The sequence below is a fragment of the Colletes latitarsis genome, chromosome 8 (genome assembly GCF_051014445.1).
Source record: "Colletes latitarsis isolate SP2378_abdomen chromosome 8, iyColLati1, whole genome shotgun sequence".
Classification (NCBI taxonomy): Eukaryota; Metazoa; Arthropoda; class Insecta; order Hymenoptera; family Colletidae; genus Colletes; species Colletes latitarsis.
In genome coordinates this window covers 30,298,783-30,316,508 of record NC_135141.1, presented here as the reverse complement: position 1 = coordinate 30,316,508, position 17,726 = coordinate 30,298,783, and the positions used below count along the sequence as shown (strand labels likewise).

The 17,726-nt window shown below is 42.4% G+C and overlaps 1 protein-coding gene and 2 non-coding genes across 3 annotated transcripts in view; 1 reads left to right on the top strand and 2 right to left on the bottom strand.

The window, feature by feature from the left end:
- Window positions 1–3,734: 3,734 nt before the first annotated feature.
- Window positions 3,735–3,807, bottom strand: Trnav-aac (transfer RNA valine (anticodon AAC)). The gene has a single exon. It is a non-coding gene; the product is annotated as a tRNA-Val (tRNA).
- A 508-nt stretch (window positions 3,808–4,315) lies between these two features.
- Trnav-aac (transfer RNA valine (anticodon AAC)) lies at window positions 4,316–4,388 on the bottom strand. The gene has a single exon. It is a non-coding gene; the product is annotated as a tRNA-Val (tRNA).
- A 2,443-nt stretch (window positions 4,389–6,831) lies between these two features.
- The window catches only part of LOC143344808 (ras-related protein Rab-37), a 122,649-nt gene continuing 111,754 nt past the window's right edge, over window positions 6,832–17,726 (top strand). The window contains exon 1 of the mRNA XM_076771250.1: window positions 6,832–6,850. The gene's annotated coding sequence lies outside the window, so the exon portion shown is untranslated. The remainder of the gene's footprint in view (window positions 6,851–17,726) is intronic.

Here is a 17,726-nt window from a genome sequence, read left to right as displayed (position 1 = left end):
ATCCTTACAGGGATTATACAACGTACTACAACATGTAGAAACTAGGACATGCAGTTCTCTTCCAAAAGAAGATACGAATAGTTTGTAGTCGGACAACATAATTTGCTTGTTTCTTATTGGTTTATTCGTACACAAGTGGATGTTAGAAGCGTCTATAGAATGCAATGGAATAACAAACACACTGTTTTAAGGAGGCCTCTATTTTCCACGCGACCTACAATCAGAACAAATATACTTAATTTCGAAACTTCACAGTAGAAAACCGAAGTTTTCAATTAAAATTGGCTCTAGTTCCACAGTTGCTAGACCTAGATCATGAAGCTGGTTGCAATTTATATGCACCAGAAATACAAATAGCCTGTTAAAGGGTGAAAGACGCATCGAAAGACCAAACTCTGTTCTCTAGACTCTCGAAACTTTCGCCAGGAAACGTGTGCAGATATTCTCGCGAGCTCGAAGAAGGGTTTGCCCATCGCGTTGATCTGCTCACGGAGCATTCGCATTCCGCGAAGAAGAAAACTATCATAATTTGTCGGTAACGGGCGACGATTCTCGAGCAGAATGCTCGAACGGAATCGAGCGACGGAGCATCGCTCGGCCGCGTTCCACAGTCGCCATGTTGACGGAATGCGGCCGGGATTCCTGCATAAATTTCCAAACATCCTTCGACGACGATGGACTATTCATCGCGTTGACAATGCTAGTCACTGTCGATGTCTCTTTCGCGTTATACGCTCGACCACAACGAGGAAATTAGCCCTTCGACGATAATATTTCTATCGGGTAACATTGCTTTTGGATTTATTTTTCTTGCAATTTCATCGAATTATGGTTCACAGGCAAAGACCTAGCCAGTTTAGAGATGGTTCTCGAGGAAGTCTAATTCTTCTTACAACCTGAGTCAAGAAGACTAAATCAAAACTGACCTACAGATCCATTTCTGACGTTTTCGTAGTTTCTTTGAAAAGACTGACTACGACAGCCAGATACAATTATGGTTCGCAGGTAAAGACCACCGGAGTGGATAAAAAAAAGCTGTCGTTCCTTTTGCACTCGGGTTTAAAAATCGTCGTGGAACCAAAGGCCGGAGGGTGTCCTCGTTTCGACGATGGGAAATCGTCGGAGTGGACGAATGAGCTGGTCGAAAGAGAGGCTAATCTTATCTGGTACAAGCGACTACCGGTTCGAACAGCCGCGCCTACCAGCCTCTTTTATTACCCAGACCTTCGCGGCTCGTCGACCGGCCGCAATATGGTGACCGGCCCTCACCGGCGCCAACAGGCATTGATTTCGCGCGTGGGCCAGGATGTCGGAATATCGATCGCGACCCCTGCGCCGTTTCTCGCTTTCTTCGACGCTTTTCGATCCATCGTGGGCGACAAACTTCCTCTCTTTTGCACGATTCTGTTTCGCGCCGTTCGTCGACGGCTAATCCAAACGAAAGAGAAATGTCACAATTCCATAGAATTTTACAATTCACGATGAGACATTTTAAAATGGAAGACGTAGAGTCTAGATGGTACAGCGATCCCTCGTTAACATTCGTTTCTTGTTATTGTATACATATATTGTATCACACATATAATATTTTATAATATTTACAATACGGTTTCTAATATGAACTACAGTTAGTATGGATAACATCTAACAAGTACACATCTTTTCTGCGCGGTAGCTTAACTCAAAAACCAGCGATGGCTGATTTGTTAACAACGTTACGCCTTTTAATTCGCCAGCGATCATCGATCAATTTTTCCACCGAAACGGTAAACGCAGCACAATACTAACTACGCTCGTTCGTCGACTTCCCCGTAAATTCGCGTTTTATCGCCGCGAAACAACCACGACGAATCGTCGCGACCTCGCGTATTTCGTTCTATCGACTTCCACAAATCGAGGCCTGGCGTCGTTGAATCGATAAAAACAGGAACATTCGGTTGGTTTATTAAGATCGCCGAGCGATGTTTACGATCGCAGGCGTAATCGAGCCGCGCCGAAGAACGCGTAACTCTTTGATAAGGATAGAGCGTTTCGCGACGTCAAGAAAATCGATATGCAAGGCCGGTGCAGGCGTCGGTTTTACCTATGGTTTGCGTTTTAACCGATCGTCTGTAAAACCGTAAACGTTCATACTTTTTGTGCCCTTTTTCTGGATATCGGTACCGTGGTTGCAAAAAAGTATCGCGACGATTAATTCGTGACAGATTTATCGTACGAAACGCGGTTATAAAGGTGCACAGGATCGGTGGTTTCGAACTCGTAGCAGAATATTCCGTGTACCATGGAATATATTTATTTTATTTAGAAAGACGAGGAACGATCAATTTGTTCGGTTTTTTGGTCACGGTTAATCATTCTGCGCTCTGAATCGTCAGCAGCAACGCGAAAAAAGAGGTCTCGTGCGATGACCTCGATATGCCAGTCCGCCGCGGTCGCTGATTCGCTGGTTGGCTCGCGGCCCGATTTTCCTTCCGATATCGTTCCCAACTGCACCCTCGAAAACCACCCTCTGTTGTTCGTTGCGATTGCACGTTCGCCCGTCCCGAAAACGATGCTCTGCAAACGGGACTGTCTATTCTAGACAGCGTCGACCCACGAGAGCTCGAGTTTGCTAGGGCGTATCGCGTGCATCTCGAGACGTTGACTTTCCATAGTCCCGCGATCGGGAATAACGAGAAAAACTTGTTTACGTTGTAAACTCTTGGACAACACTGGACACGTACAGGTACACGCGCCCTTCAACCCCTACTGAGCTGTCTTCGTAAGCTTTCAAAGCGATTAAAATTCAAGACTGATCAATTTTTCTAGAAAATTAAATTTTCGACATCTGGGAACACTGCAGGGTTATCGTGATTCTTTTCTAGTAATTTAAAAGGTAATTTGTATAGAAGATCCATTGTTATAAGTGATAAAATGGCTTCCAAGTACATCTTGGAACTAGAATTTCGTACCACGTACATCATAAATGCGAAGATCGATTTATTCTACGGTTTATATGTATTTTCTTATCGTAGTAATGAAAATCCAATTTACAGTGATACGGTAATCCAATATACGCTGCTGTATTCAACGTGTCCGAAATTTTAGTTTCCGGGGTCCACGTACAATGGTCGTAAATTCGATCGCGTCATTTTTTTAAAAGTCTGGCTGGCTCAACACGGAACGGAGATGGATCTTCCATCTTTGTTGTCTCATATATAAAATAGTTGACACCGGTTCCCGTTTCTACCTTGCCAATCTCGTCCGCACAAATCTTTCATATCGCTCGGCTAATTCATATCTGTCTCTGCTCTGCTACGCCACGCTTCTAAATTTCAGACCTCCATTTTCTGTCTTTTTTCTTTTTATTGCAATCTATCCCCTCTGCTAACACTTTGTCTAATTTCCTTCTAGATCTTTATTCCATTATATATTCATTTATTAAGTTAGGTGGAAAGTCTTTGTCCAAATTATTATTGGAACGGTCGTAGTGTTCCATTTTGAATTAAATTGAAAGCTATAACTTAGTTTAGCTTAGAAATATATTGAAAATTGTACTTTATAATGTCCCTGCAATTGCAAAGAACAATAACGAACTGACTGGTGTAGAGTTCCGAGAGATGGTAGCGTGAAATGTATTGTTTAATCACTTTTTTTTTTGTATTATTATCGTTTAATTAAAATTATATTATTGTTCGATCGAGCAGAACAATTCAGATGAGTTTTCAGCAAAGAAAATCGAACGCAAAAAATAATGTTTCCGCCCGGGATCGAACCGGGGACCTTCCGCGTGTTAGGCGGATGTGATAACCACTACACCACGGAAACGTTATATCTAAGCATGTTTTGCTATGGCAAATGACTTCCAAACATTCTACTAACTAATTATAAATTAGATAAAATTTTAATATTTCCCACCTGGACATAATAAATTACATAATTTGCAATATTATAATGTGAATTTAACATTCACTACAAATATTACTTTTTGCAAGGCATCGAAGCACGTTTGATTTCGAACAATTTTCCAAGTACCTCGTTTCTTGAGCTCTTATTTTATATTTATTCCAACGCTATGTGTCATTCTAAGACCGTGCAAACCTCTCGAGGGCCAAATTATTTTCTTCGTAATAAACAAAAATTCAAACTTCGTCTGTCGATGATATATAGTTGAAAAATTTAATTACGAACATTTATTGCTAATTCTGGTGGTCGCTATTACGGTATAACACTTAAAATAACTTCAGAATTAAACGTACATGCATGCGTATTTTTAAAAAGGTTTTTCGTACTGGGTTCAGTGCGTGTGGGTATAAAAAATCGGAAGAAAAAAATATGTTTCCGCCCGGGATCGAACCGGGGACCTTCCGCGTGTTAGGCGGATGTGATAACCACTACACCACAGAAACTTGGTGAATGACTTTCGCCAAGATCAATTCGGATCCCGCGAATGGGTGAATCAAACAGTATAATCATTCCTTCATAATAGCGATCTTTAGCCTTTTTATTCCAAAGACTCCTTTCGGAAATCTAACAGAAACTTATGGACCCCTTCCGCGAAATTTTCCTTGCAATAACGTTCTTAAATATTAGTTAAATCAATGTTTTCCCAATCAGAAAATCGTGACTTGGATATAATGCATCGAACAGGATAAAAACACATTGCGTATCCAACAATTTCCTAACGCGCCACAACAAAATGAACTCTTCGTGATTGGTATACAATTATTGGGGTAGCTGTATTTTATCTTCAAAGTAGGTCGAACCCCTCCATTTTGGTTCAAACCTGAATCTTTTATTCCTTGCTCCAGTACAAGATTGTCAATTGAATTTTTGCGTTACGTATTTGCAAATTCTTTATTTAATATTATCGTTAATCGTAAAACAACCTATTTAACAAACAAGGATGCAAACAAGGGGAAAAGTCCCGAGTCACGTAGGAAAATCAAGAAACCTTGCTAACAACTCCCCTCCACTTGTTCATTCACGCGTAACCGACACCTTGCATCGATATCAATTAAATTAACTTCGAAACTCAATTAAAACGTTCGTTAGCATGAGTCGCGTATATACGACACGCCCATTTCCAGCGTCGAACACACGTGACAGCCATGATTTTCCGCTTCATATCCACACAAACAAATAAAACAAGAATTATAGATCGATCGTAGATAGCACGCTACATCCAGAGGACGTCCACAGGATGTTTTTAGAACCTAAATTTCGGATGTATCGAATGGGAAAATGACCACATTTTATTTCAATGCTTGCCCATCGATTGCGAGACCAAAATGGAGTTGACATTAATAAAAGCAAGTTAGGTTCACCAAGTCACTAACAAACTTCTCGACCTTCCCCGAACGTATTCAAGTATAGAAAAATATTTCTTACTTCGACGAAACTACATAGTTAATAAATATAGACCGATCGAAGTGCAAGAACTTAGATATTAAAGGTGCCATTCAAACTATAATTTCATTTTTTCCAGGAATCCGAACGTAAGGATTGTATTTCCGAAATATTCTTTCCCAAAATCAAAAAACAAACCAAACACTTCACAGTGTAAATATCCCTTTAACTGCATCACAATCGCAAAAATGGCATCGTTCTCGATTTTCTTTGACGTGAAATCGGTAGAAAACGCGTACAGGCGACGGGAAGAGAAAGCGACCATCGAGTGCCTCTATCCCCCTCCTCTTCGGGTCAACTATCAATCTCTTTGCAGGAAACAGGATCAGGAGACCGCGAGGCTAGAAACCAGCCACGGGTGGTAAATAAAAAAAAAGCCAGCCGGGCGCCGATTAATTAAATCGACTCCGACGCGAGGAAGTCGCGTGTCATTCGACGCACAGCAGCATCGTAAATCGAAGATCCACCCGCCGTCCGACCAATCAGCGTCCCGCACGAAATCACCGACACACGACGGCGGACCAACAGCCCCGTCCTGCTCCTCTGATCCTTTCACGAGCCTTCTATTGTCCTTGACGCTTCCTCGACTCCCACGCCTTCGTCCCGAAAACCGGCGTGTCCTGTAACTCCCACCCACCCGCTCCCACGTTCCACCCCCCACCGCGCGATTCTTCTCCCGATCGAGGGTCCTTCCAGGACGGAAAATTCCCCTGCTCGTGGTCTCCTGGTAAATATTGGCTCGCGCTCGAGCGAGCTACGCTTCGAAGGTCGAGGACGCGAATTTCCTAAGGGCAAAGGGCTAACTGTCCCGCCAAAGGATCGAAAAATCATCGATACCAAAGATTCACTCTCCTTTACGTTCGAGGTGGTTGCATGGATTAATCTTGGAACTCTAATATGGATATATCGTTATCCTTTACTACGCCATTTACGATCATTTTCACGTCGATAGCCCTTTGGTAGTCTTAAAGAAACTGGGATTAACCGATCAGGTGACAACTAAAAGCGTACTTGAACCATTTGAGTACCAGAATCGCGAAAGGTTCTCGAAGAGAAAATATCAGGATGCATTTTCGTAATTACTAGTTCTGTGGACGAAGCTTCGAAGTGAATAATGTTAACAAATACAATGTTAACAATTAACGTAGTAAGACGCGTCAACACGTGTCAGCGTTTCGCGACCGAGATGCGTCTTTCTAACCTGTTGATCTTTCCATTATTACTACTCGCGTTTTAATTACGATTTCTTGCAATACGGTTTCGATTTAATCATTACTTAATTATAATGATTCAACCTTTTGATATTTTCTCATTATTATCAATTATCGTTTAATTATGATTTAATTTGTGTTTTATTTCTGTTGCAGTCCCTGATTGAAATTCGACGCCATGGAAAGTTTTATTGGCGCGTGAACGACACCATAACAGATGGCAGACAACTCGACTTTTGGAGGGAATATTGGTAACGTTTAAACTATTAAACTAAAACTAACGTTTTAACTCCTTATTAAATTATTCGTTGTAAGTATGATCATAGTTTCGTAATCGGTCACTGTTAAGGTAAATACGAAAATCGTTAACAAACTTTTTATCTACTTCGATAACTTTCAGCACTTACTCGAATTTTCTAGAATTTTTTCACTTTCCTAACCCAGACCTAACCCATAAAAATGAGCCGAAAAAATACATTGGGTGAAAGGTCTACTCGTATACCTCGTTTGTGGTGGTATAAGCGCCGGCGCCAAACGACTCAGTCGATAAATACCCCAGCGGATCGCAGGACCACCCTCTCAGCCACCGTGAAACCTCCGTAAAGCCCAATGACATAAAACGCAACAGGGGTGACGGGCCAGACCAGGCCGACGTGGGGGTTGAGTGGCGAGAAATTCGCGGAAAAGGAGACCACGTATTAACCAACCACGACGAGCCTAACTCCGCGACACGACGTGCCCAAGCGTCTCTACTTAATACCATTCCCCCTATCCTGAGAAACTTACGTGCAATCTCTCAAATCTCGAAACATAGTTTACCCGTGAAAATAAGAAAATTGCCAAAGAGAGAATTTAAAAAATCGTGTCAAAATGTTTTGTGGGTGACAAAAAGGTGATTTCAACGATCCCAGACGTTCACGATAGGCTTCTCGAGCGGTCGGATGGGTTCTAGGAACGCCAAGTGTTATCTGGTAGAGCTCAGCCACTGTCCACTTCAACGTATCGGCTCCATAGCCGAAGAAGGATCGCAAGAAAGTAAAATGAGCCTCGACTCTCTTCAAACATACTCGGCAAAGAAAACAAACGAACGCTCGCGCTAATAAGTTAGATCCACTTAGTCACGGATCCACGGCGCTAACAAGAAACACGACCAAATATCGAGTATAGTAGCCCGTCGTTCGTTAATTTCAAGTTTTTAGGCGATGTGGAACACGTGTGTACTTTCAGCTCTAATTTTTAGGTTCGTATAACAGCTTTTGAAAGTATCAGTCTCTTCGGGATCTATGTATGCTTCGGGCTTCAATTTCTAATTCGTTTCAAACATATACCAAACGAAGTTGAATTCATGTGGACGATATTGTTAATTTTCAAAACAATATATCGAAGAATTTGTAATTTGTAAAGCACGTGCTCTTTCCTCCAATTCAATTTAAAATCAATTACTATCCATTTATCTTCGTACACCAGAATTGTGCCCATAAACAAATAGATATAGATTTCGACAGCGTCGGAACTCGGATCGGTTCGTCAGCTTTAACAACGAGGATCGACGAATCTCCGTGGATCGAACGGATCCCCCGGGTGCATCGATTCAGGCCGCGAGTCGTTCCGAATTTGTCAAGCAGAAATACCAGCGGACGGCGCCTTTTGTTCCCGCGTCCTGTCCTTTATGCCGCTCCTTGGATCGCTTCCAGAAGTGATTTGCATCTAACGAAGCCACTTTGTTCTTGCGCGACGTAGCCTTTCCACGGGACACGGGCATCCCGAGCGAGCAGGCACGTAAATATTGAAAGCCCCGAAGGAGGCCGCGGCGGCCTGCGGGGGCGGATGTGGACGAAAGAGGAGCAGAGTGGAACGAAGCGGCTACGAGACACGACAGTGTCGTAGCGCGTGCCAAGAAGCGGAACGAAGTTAGGCGAATCGGTTAGCCGGGGCTACTGAGCTTTCTGGGAACCTTGTATCAAATACGTTTGGATAAATTTAGACGCTTGATAGGGGTTCCAGGATCGTAAGAGCCTCTTTGGACGAGATGCGCCGCGACGATTCGCCATCGCAACTTTGTCGACGCGGAAACTTCAGAGGGACTCGCATAAATTCGATTTGATCGTGGCGTTTAAGAATTTATAGCGCGACTTGTGTTTCGTTGCGCGGGATGCCATGGCCAACCGAGATTACAACGATTCAAATAACTTTGACCGATTTAGTGGCGTTTCGTTGACGATCGAGAGATTCGGATAAATCTCGCGAAGATCGCGAGAGTGACTGATGCACGTATGCGTGGGTCGTTCCGATGATTCACTGGCGATGCAGCTTCGTTGATGTTGGATGTCAGGGAAATTTCCATAAATTTATAGCGATTAATAGTGTTTGAGCGCGAGAGAGTAACTCACGTCTTCTCGAATAGGACGCGGCGATCGATCGTGAGCTTTGCTGCTTCGTTAGTGTTGGCTGTGGGACAGATTTAGGCAAGTTTGATAAGTTAATAGAGCTCGAGGAGTCGTGACAGTAACTCATGTCCCAAATGGCTCTGAGGTATCGCTAACGTTGCAGTTTTGTTAAAGTTAGAAAATAGCTTACGTCTTTTTAAACATCGATATGTTGTATATGTGTCGATGAGAGATATCCAAGAGATTTAGATAAATTTCTTCCACTTAATTGGGTTTGAAGATTTCAACTTCGTTAGCGTTAGATAACCATGATTTGAATAAACTCGTCCGATTAGTAGCGTTTAAGGATAAGGAGAGTAACTTGTGTTTCCTTGAACAAGATAGCATTGCTGCTTCTTCGGTGTTGTACGTGGGAAAGATTTAGATAAGTTTGACCAGTCAATGGTGCTGGAGAGTTATGGCAGTGACCGTATCTTTGCAGGCAGGATGTCCTGATGTATCCTTAGCGTTGCAGCTTTGCTTATCGTAGATGTTCCAGAAGATAAATTTGACCAATTACTATAGTTTGAATATTATGAGCTCCTATCTTCGTGGATAGGATGCTTCGATGATTCACTAACAATGTTGCTCTGTTGATATTCGATAAACTTAGATAAACACATCCTTCTGCATAAGATACTTTGATGATTCGCTAGTATATAACATCTATAATTAGAATATATCTAAAGTTCGCCTTTATTAGATAAATCGTGACGTCCAAGTTATTCTATTTGAAAAGTATCGGTAAATAGGGAAATCTTTGTTCGATAAAATAAAATTTGTACGAGGATTAAGACTGCGTAGCCTGGAACAGGACAGCGGATCGGAGTCAGAAAAGCCAGTATCATCTGAACTGTTACGCCACTGTCTGAAGTGCGGCTGTCTGCAAGGAGACTCATTAAAACCGCGCGCCACCGAGTGGCGAGACTTTTCTCAGGGAAAAAAGGGGGAAAATAGGCACGAGACAAGGCGAAGGGTGCAACCTGGACCGCGATAAATCTCCAGTCGTGGTCCAGTAGGTTCCCAGAAAGAGGATACTGGCAAAATCCCCCAGAAAGACCAAGAGACACCGACGATTAAACGATCTACGCTAATCCTAGATTGAGATCCAGGATGTTCACATTGTTCTCGGTTAACCCAATCTTTAGACTCTAATCCATTAACTGTCAATTCTCGTTTCATTGAAATTTTCCACTTGTTTGATGGATTTAATCAAAACATGAGTTTAACCCTTTGTCACTGTTGTATCTATCTTCGACAATAGAATGCAAGGATAAAAAATTTGAGAACTGCTACTTAAGAAGAAGATTTCGAATCATAAGCTATCGAATACAATACTGTAAATTGCAGTTTTATCGTTACAAAAGTATGGATGCATACGTCGTGGGGTATAAGGGGGAATAGAAATAGTAGTAGCTAATCGGTTAAACCATGAAACGTGTGCATCACGGGGGAAAAATCGATTTTCAGCGATCGTTTTTCAGCCCTCTGCATCGATTGCGATACCAAGTGCGTTGGTTGCTCGTTAGCAGCTCGTTAGCCTTGTTTCTCAGGGAAAATCCTTAATTATCGCGATCAGAGGGCGAAACAACGATAATTCTCGACGCCGCCGAATCGAGCAACCCCCTTTCCTTCGAAGAAATTTTTGATCTTGATCGTGAAACATCCCGTGTACAAATTTAAATTCATTTTCAATTAAATATACAATTTATAATCCAGTTTCATCGCACACCAAAGAATCCGTTGGCGTCCCATGGCGCTTCCCAGGACCCGGTACCTGCGTGTTACCGTAGGCCCGGGGTTGATTAATAATTTCTATTCGCTTCGTGTGCGCGAGACAGGAAAGATTAGGGGAACGGACTGGGAAGGAGACGAACACGGACGACCGGTGGTAAAGTGGAAACGACGAAGCGCACCTTACACGGCGGAACGAACGATTCAGGTGGAAGAAGCTAAGGCAATTCTGCACGTATGCTGCGCCGTACGACAGGCCAAATTGCTCGGTTTACTGGCGAGCATGCTTTGAATCCCGAATGAGATGCTCTCACAGCCTCGAAATGTAAAGCAACGTTTCGCTCGTCGTTAGTGCGCCGTATCGTTATCGCTGTGTTCCCGGGGACGAGCTTTCCAGCCGAATTCGGCGGTTTCCTGGGGTACTCGGGCCCGTTGTTGACACGTTTAGTAGGAACTCGAGTCGCGAATTGTTCCGTGCCTCAAACAGAACCCGTCGAACGGGATATTCGGGATGAGCGCGCCGCAAGTGGGTCGAGTTTCAGCTTTACGAAGCTTCTGGCTTAGTTACTTTATGGAGTATCTGAACGGTGAAACGGCGAAAGCAAATCGACCGTATGTCTCTTCTCATGTTTACGTCTTTCATACGAAGTTTCTTCACTTCATCATTGCCATTCGCATTAGCATTTATTAGTAATTCGTTTTATTAAATTGATCCTTGATTTCCATTTCCCAAAATCAACATTAAGTAATATAATTCAGTTGAGATTGAGAGTCCACTTAAGGGTTAATATTGGGCCTGTGTTGATAGATTGTGGACTAAATCCTTCGACGCAAATTAAAAATATGAATTATATTTAAGTCGACAGCGATTTTGCTTTTGTTAAGCGATCCAGTTGTACCGGTAACGTAAACGCAAACGGTGGACACGGTTACGGTGGGGTTGGAATTTCCCCCGGTGCAATAGTGCTCGCCCGTATTCGTAAATCTACTGGGTTGCTTAGCATTTTCCAGTCGTTACCGGGAAAGTAAATTCCGTCGGCGTTACCGTCCAATACAAACGATACGTAATTCGAAATCGCGCGAAACCGAAAGCCACCGGGAACTAGCTAACGAGGGAATTTATGCGAGTTTCCCTAAGCAGAGAGCGACGAGGCAGGGGGGCAACGTCGATGCAGGACCGAAATAACCGAGATTTATTTCGCGAGGGTCCGCTAAATCCTGTTAAGCGTCGCTCGCGGACGACTTAACAACATTCGCGCGTTAGCGCGAACACTCGTCGAAATTGAACGTGTCGGGGCGAGAATCATTGATTAGTGTCCGATGAAAATATACTAGGAACGCTGGACTCGTATCCACAGGGTGTCAGAAATGTTCCTTCACGTTCGGTGCTTCTACGCTCTGGGAAAGAAACAATTAGTCGAAGCTAAAATGGAAAAGATTTTGATTTGTGGTTTCTAAATGAAATTTAAGCCTCGTAGAAGATGTTATCGACGCGTTAATGTGTGCTCGAACGGTGTAAACGCGCCTTTAACCGCACGCGTTCCGCGTATGGGATTGATTCATCGATCGGCCGAAAGCCTTTGAATACCGTATTACCGCGATCGGGGATGTAATTTCCGGCTTGTTGAAAGGAGAGGAAAAAGTGCGCGAAATTGAATCGTAAATTTCACGGTGTTCGTAGAAACCGCTTTACGGAGACGCGCGCGATACGCCTCAATTACAGCCTCAACAGAGATTCGTTAAGAACAAATTTACACTTCTCTATCTATCCTAAGAATAATTTCAATTTGATTTTATCGCGATTACAATTGTTTCTTGGAACCAGCCACTCACTACAAAACGAAAGTCTCGTTTTAATCCCGTTCCGTTAATAAAGCTGAAAGAAAACTCACAGATAAAATTGGGTGACACAGAAACTCTCTTCAAGTTTTCTTTACGTTGATACTTACGGGTTAAAGACTTGGCTAGTCTAGGATTAATCTAGAATGGCGACAGGCGGCCGCAGTCACCGGCGTCAGGGGACATTTAAGAGTGGAGGATTGAAACCTCACCTGGTTTCTGTTATGCTAGCAGAATGGATTTATGTATTACTAAACTCTTGGAACTTAATCCCTTCGTTGCGAAATAACGTGTCCGTGCACTTCTCGCGCGGTGGCGCTCGTTTGGAAACAGCGTAAGCGCAAATTGCATTCCGTACGTTATTTTGTTTCACTTTAATCCGCTTATTTATTTACCAACGTCTTTGTCGAACGAATATTAAGAATGCATTCGTAAAGTTTGAAGAGATTGTATCTTCTTCGGATGTTTCCAAAAATAATACAGCAATTTTTACCATCGGTTTGAGAATACATTGTATACAGGGTGTTTTAGAACAACATTCACGAATTAATAGGGGCGAAAGAGAATGTCAAGGGGATTATTTTAGTCCCCCTTTTTAGCTCGGGAACATTGATTAGGGTACTACGCTACGTACAGCTTGGTTAAGCACCCGTTGGGCGCAAGAAACATCATGGTTCCCATACGTATGCGTAATTGTCTGCAATATTTCCGAGTCGCAGCGTTTAATAATTCACTAATAGTAGGGAGTGTTCCATCCAGGATACAGCTGCGCAAAATTAAACTTTTATTCCTCGAACTCGTGCTTTAAATTATCGTAAAAAATTACATTTAACTTAACTTTCTTTGAAGATGTTAAAACTATCAAAAAATTCTAAAATTAATTTTATATGAATTTGTTTCGTTCGAAGACTCCTCGAAGGATAACGTCAAAGACAACCCCCAGGCACCCTTTAAATCGATACCTGATTACCTAAACGTTTGAGCCTTCAAGGTTCGAACAATTTCATAATATGCAGTAGTCCTCGCGGAGGGAGGAAAATATGTTAAATTATACGTTTGAACTTTGAGATTTCTTTATAAATCGCTCGTGAATCTTTCTGTACGGTAATAGTCTGAATAATCGAGTGCATGCTCAAGAAATTTCACCGAACGCAACGTACATGGGAATAATAAATATGTCTTTTTAAGATTTCATAACTGTCGGGGTAGTACATCCCTCCTTTGGATCTCGGTTCCTGGTGGGCATTAATCAACGACCGTTTATGGGCAAATAAACGGTAACGATGCGCTCTCGACTCGCGAACCGATCGGAATCGAACGAGAAAAGCCACAAGTCGGCGCACGCCTGTTCGTACGTTCGTGCGTTTCGCATTGCCCACGTGCGTACCGCTTATGGGACTGATTTATCGTCCGGTCGAATCCCATAATTCCACAAGGAAACGGTCGTAATAGTACCGCGACTATCCAACGCTGAATGCGCATTGTGTTGTCGCGCAAGGGAGTGGAAATGACCATTTTTACGAATCTCAATGTTACTGCCATTCTGGACCAATGTTCCATTAGCCCGTGTCACAAATTACTGCAATAAATTTAATTACTTCGACGGCCAAATCTTCGAACGGAACAACCAGAAATAAATATATTTTACACTTTTTATTTGTGACTTAAGATTAACCCCTTGATGTACGATTTAATGTAATTTTTCAAACGTATACTATTTCATTCCGTTTAAATTTACGCGTACAATTGTTACGAAAAAAGATAGATTTACGAGTACTTGTTTTCAATTTATAAGACTTGATGAAGTGTGAGTAGCCTCGTAATTGTGAAACTTGACGTCAAGAACTCGTCATTGTATGGGATTAAAAGTAAAGGTAGTAACAATTGTTGGTCTTTCAACGTTTAAAAAATGGTGTATCCCGTTTGGGTAAAGACAGCACCCCCTCCATTTTCAGGGTGAGAATAATAAATAATAAAAATAAGTAGGTATAATTATTTTTGGAAAGATATCGATTTGAGAAAGGAGACACACGATTCGTCGTTTTTCTTTTTTTCACCGTCCATATGCTCCTAATTCGTCGTCGAAACGGTTCCCATATGTTAGGATAGACCCAGCGCGAGCATGCATTCGCTTCACGCGTGCGTAACAGAAACGGTTAATAAAAAAATAATAACATTATTTACGAAACTCCGTCTCGTCTTCGGATAATGAATTATTGAGCGACGTCGCATGCCCCATCGTGGCCACGTCGATGCCTCCGTAACGAAAATCGATTCATCGACTCGCCCGTCGCGCCATTGAAAACCCTATCCGGCGAATCGCGAGACGCTGCAAGGGACACGTCGCAAAAACGCCAATTGCGTCTTCGATAATGGCCCGGCGACGCGGAGGAAGTGTTCCAGGGTTGCGTGACGCTTCGTCGTCTGTGTATGCGAGCGTACATTACCGTTTATAATAGTACTGTACAGTGTATGAATTATTGCTGCGTCAGAGCAACCATGAATGTACAGGGTGATTCAGTATGGTAATACGAGACAAAAACGTGTATAAGTACGGTGGAACCCTCGGGTAATCGCTGGGCCGATGGAGTTAAAAATTCTAGTAATCATCGAGACAATTAGTACAATAAGAAGTTACGTACAGAACAGTGAAGCAATGAAACGCAACACCTGTTATAGGTCAGTTGCAAGAGAACGAACTTGAAAATTCTTGCAATTATTACGATAATCGATATGAGTATCGTTTATGGCACGATAAAACTGTGGTAATCGCAAGAAATTTTACTTAGAAATTCTTGCAATTATCGAAGCAGTTCATAGAATAAGTTGGAGCATCGCTTACGGTGCGGGTGGATAATACAAATAAAATAATATTTTACAACTAGAATCGACTCGAGTCGAGTCAAATGTGAAAATGTTCTTTGACTCTTCGCGTTAAAAACCCTCAGATTATTCAGAGTCATCGCCATTTCTTTGCTACTATCGGACTCCATCGACGGAACATAAACCGAGTGAAATAACGAAGAAGTTTGGGAACCTCTGGTACATTATTTTGCAAAATTCTGATCACAGAGATCCGTGTATTGTCTAGAGGCATTCCCTCCGACTCTATATCTTCCCTAAAACGCCCACTGACTCTTGGAACACCCAGTGCTCGCCCGATTCGTTGATGGCGCCTCCCACGATTTCGATGACAGTGGCGAAGACCACGGGGGATGAAAATAGCTTCACGCATAACAGGTCACAGGTTATTTTTACGCGCGCATTCTTTCGCCGTTACTGTGCTAATAGCCCGACTCGTAATGCCTACGCGCGCCTATAACAACAATTCACAGTCACGCCTTTTAATACCTAAACGGAGGACCAATGCTGGATCCTCGCCTCAAACTTTCACCCTTAACGATTGCTACCAGGAACGACCACCGAAGAAAGCATCGATGTCAACAGATTTATACAAGTTCCAACAAAACTTTATTCCTTATCGTGTCGAAGTTGCACGAGTTTGAGACCAAAAGAAATTTATTTTATCGCTTTGACAATTTTTAATCGCAAATTCGTCATACGTTTCAACCTCCGGTTCGTTCGCTTGACAGTTTTCCATTCCGCGTGTACGAGATAATCAATAACTATTCGAACCAGGAAATAATATACAACATCTAATGGAACTTCTTCCGACGCTCGTAGAATTGATTATTCAAGAAATAGATACAAGATTGATCTATTAATCTTCGAGCGCGGGAAACAGGTTCGATTACATTATCGTCAATTATTCCTGCTCGTACATCCAAGCAACTAGATAGCGCTGCCCTAACATGTTCCGCGCGTTTTTGAGACGAGCAACAGGAAACTGATAAAACGGAAGGCTCGCCAACGCGGAGCTAATTATGACAGCGATTATTAATAATTCCCGCCGTAATATAAAGAACCTCGGACCGGTCGTTGGTACCGTTCTCTTAAAATAAATTCTTCAAGAATGTTAATTTCCCTCGATAATTCAACGAGCATTGGCGTATCGAACTTTGACCGCGTTTCGGTGTTAAACGCGTCCTGCCGCGATGGCGATCAATTTGTCGCGATAAAAGTTATCATCGACCATCGGTGGAAATCAATTTCCGTCTAACGGGCAGCCGAAATCAACAAACCGTGGCTATGCACGGGCACGGAGGCGTTTATTGGTAATTAATCGTTGATGTCGGTAGACGTAGACGAGCCACCTCGAATGTTCGATTGATAGCCGATCGAGGATTAATTATAATAGAAGTTATGCCTTGACGCGGCCGCGTCGTTTCGTCTTTGTCAGAATCGGGCCCGTAATTTGCGATCGCGATGCGCGTGCACGGGTTAACTATATGGCAGCTATTAATACGTTCTCGATGTTCCTGTCTGCTTTGAGAGAAGTTGTTGCCGCGGAGGCAATCGTTCGGAGGCATCGTTGCTGATTAAGTAGGTGCATTTCATGCTGGAATTGGCACGTGAAATTGGACGGGGCGAGCTGCGGGTGACAACCATCAATCCCGCGACAGCAATAATATTTATGCAGTATTTTCAAATACGTGTGCTCCAAGCTACCGACGACCAATGTTACCGATAATGCATGATGATGATCGACTCTGAATGAAATACTTGGGTGGGTGCATCGCGTTTTTATTGCTGGGTTAACGCATCAATGACTGACCAGAGTGAATAATGTCTAAATACTTGACCATTGAAGCAAATATTAACGTTGACTGTTACCAAATTGGTAAATGGGAATCAACTTTGCTTTAGAGGATTTAAAAAATAATGAACTAGTGAAGGATTACCTAAATTTTCAAATAATTACATTTACATATATTGAATAATTCAATAATCCACTTAAGGGTTAATTATCAGGCATATGTGTAGGTTTGACTAATTCATATGTGCGTTAAAATACAAATTTGTTTAAATTCTTAGCATTGTATAGGAAGTTCTAGTTGATCCTCGCTTGTCAAGAAAGTGATTTTTACTGAGTGAATAAATTTTTAAATCTCGAGCACAGTTTTTTAAAATATAGAGAGTTAGATATTGCATTATTAAGATTGCTGGCTAAGTAAAAATTTAAGTGGTTTTGTAGAGTGATATTCTCGTTCGCCAGATAGCTAACCAC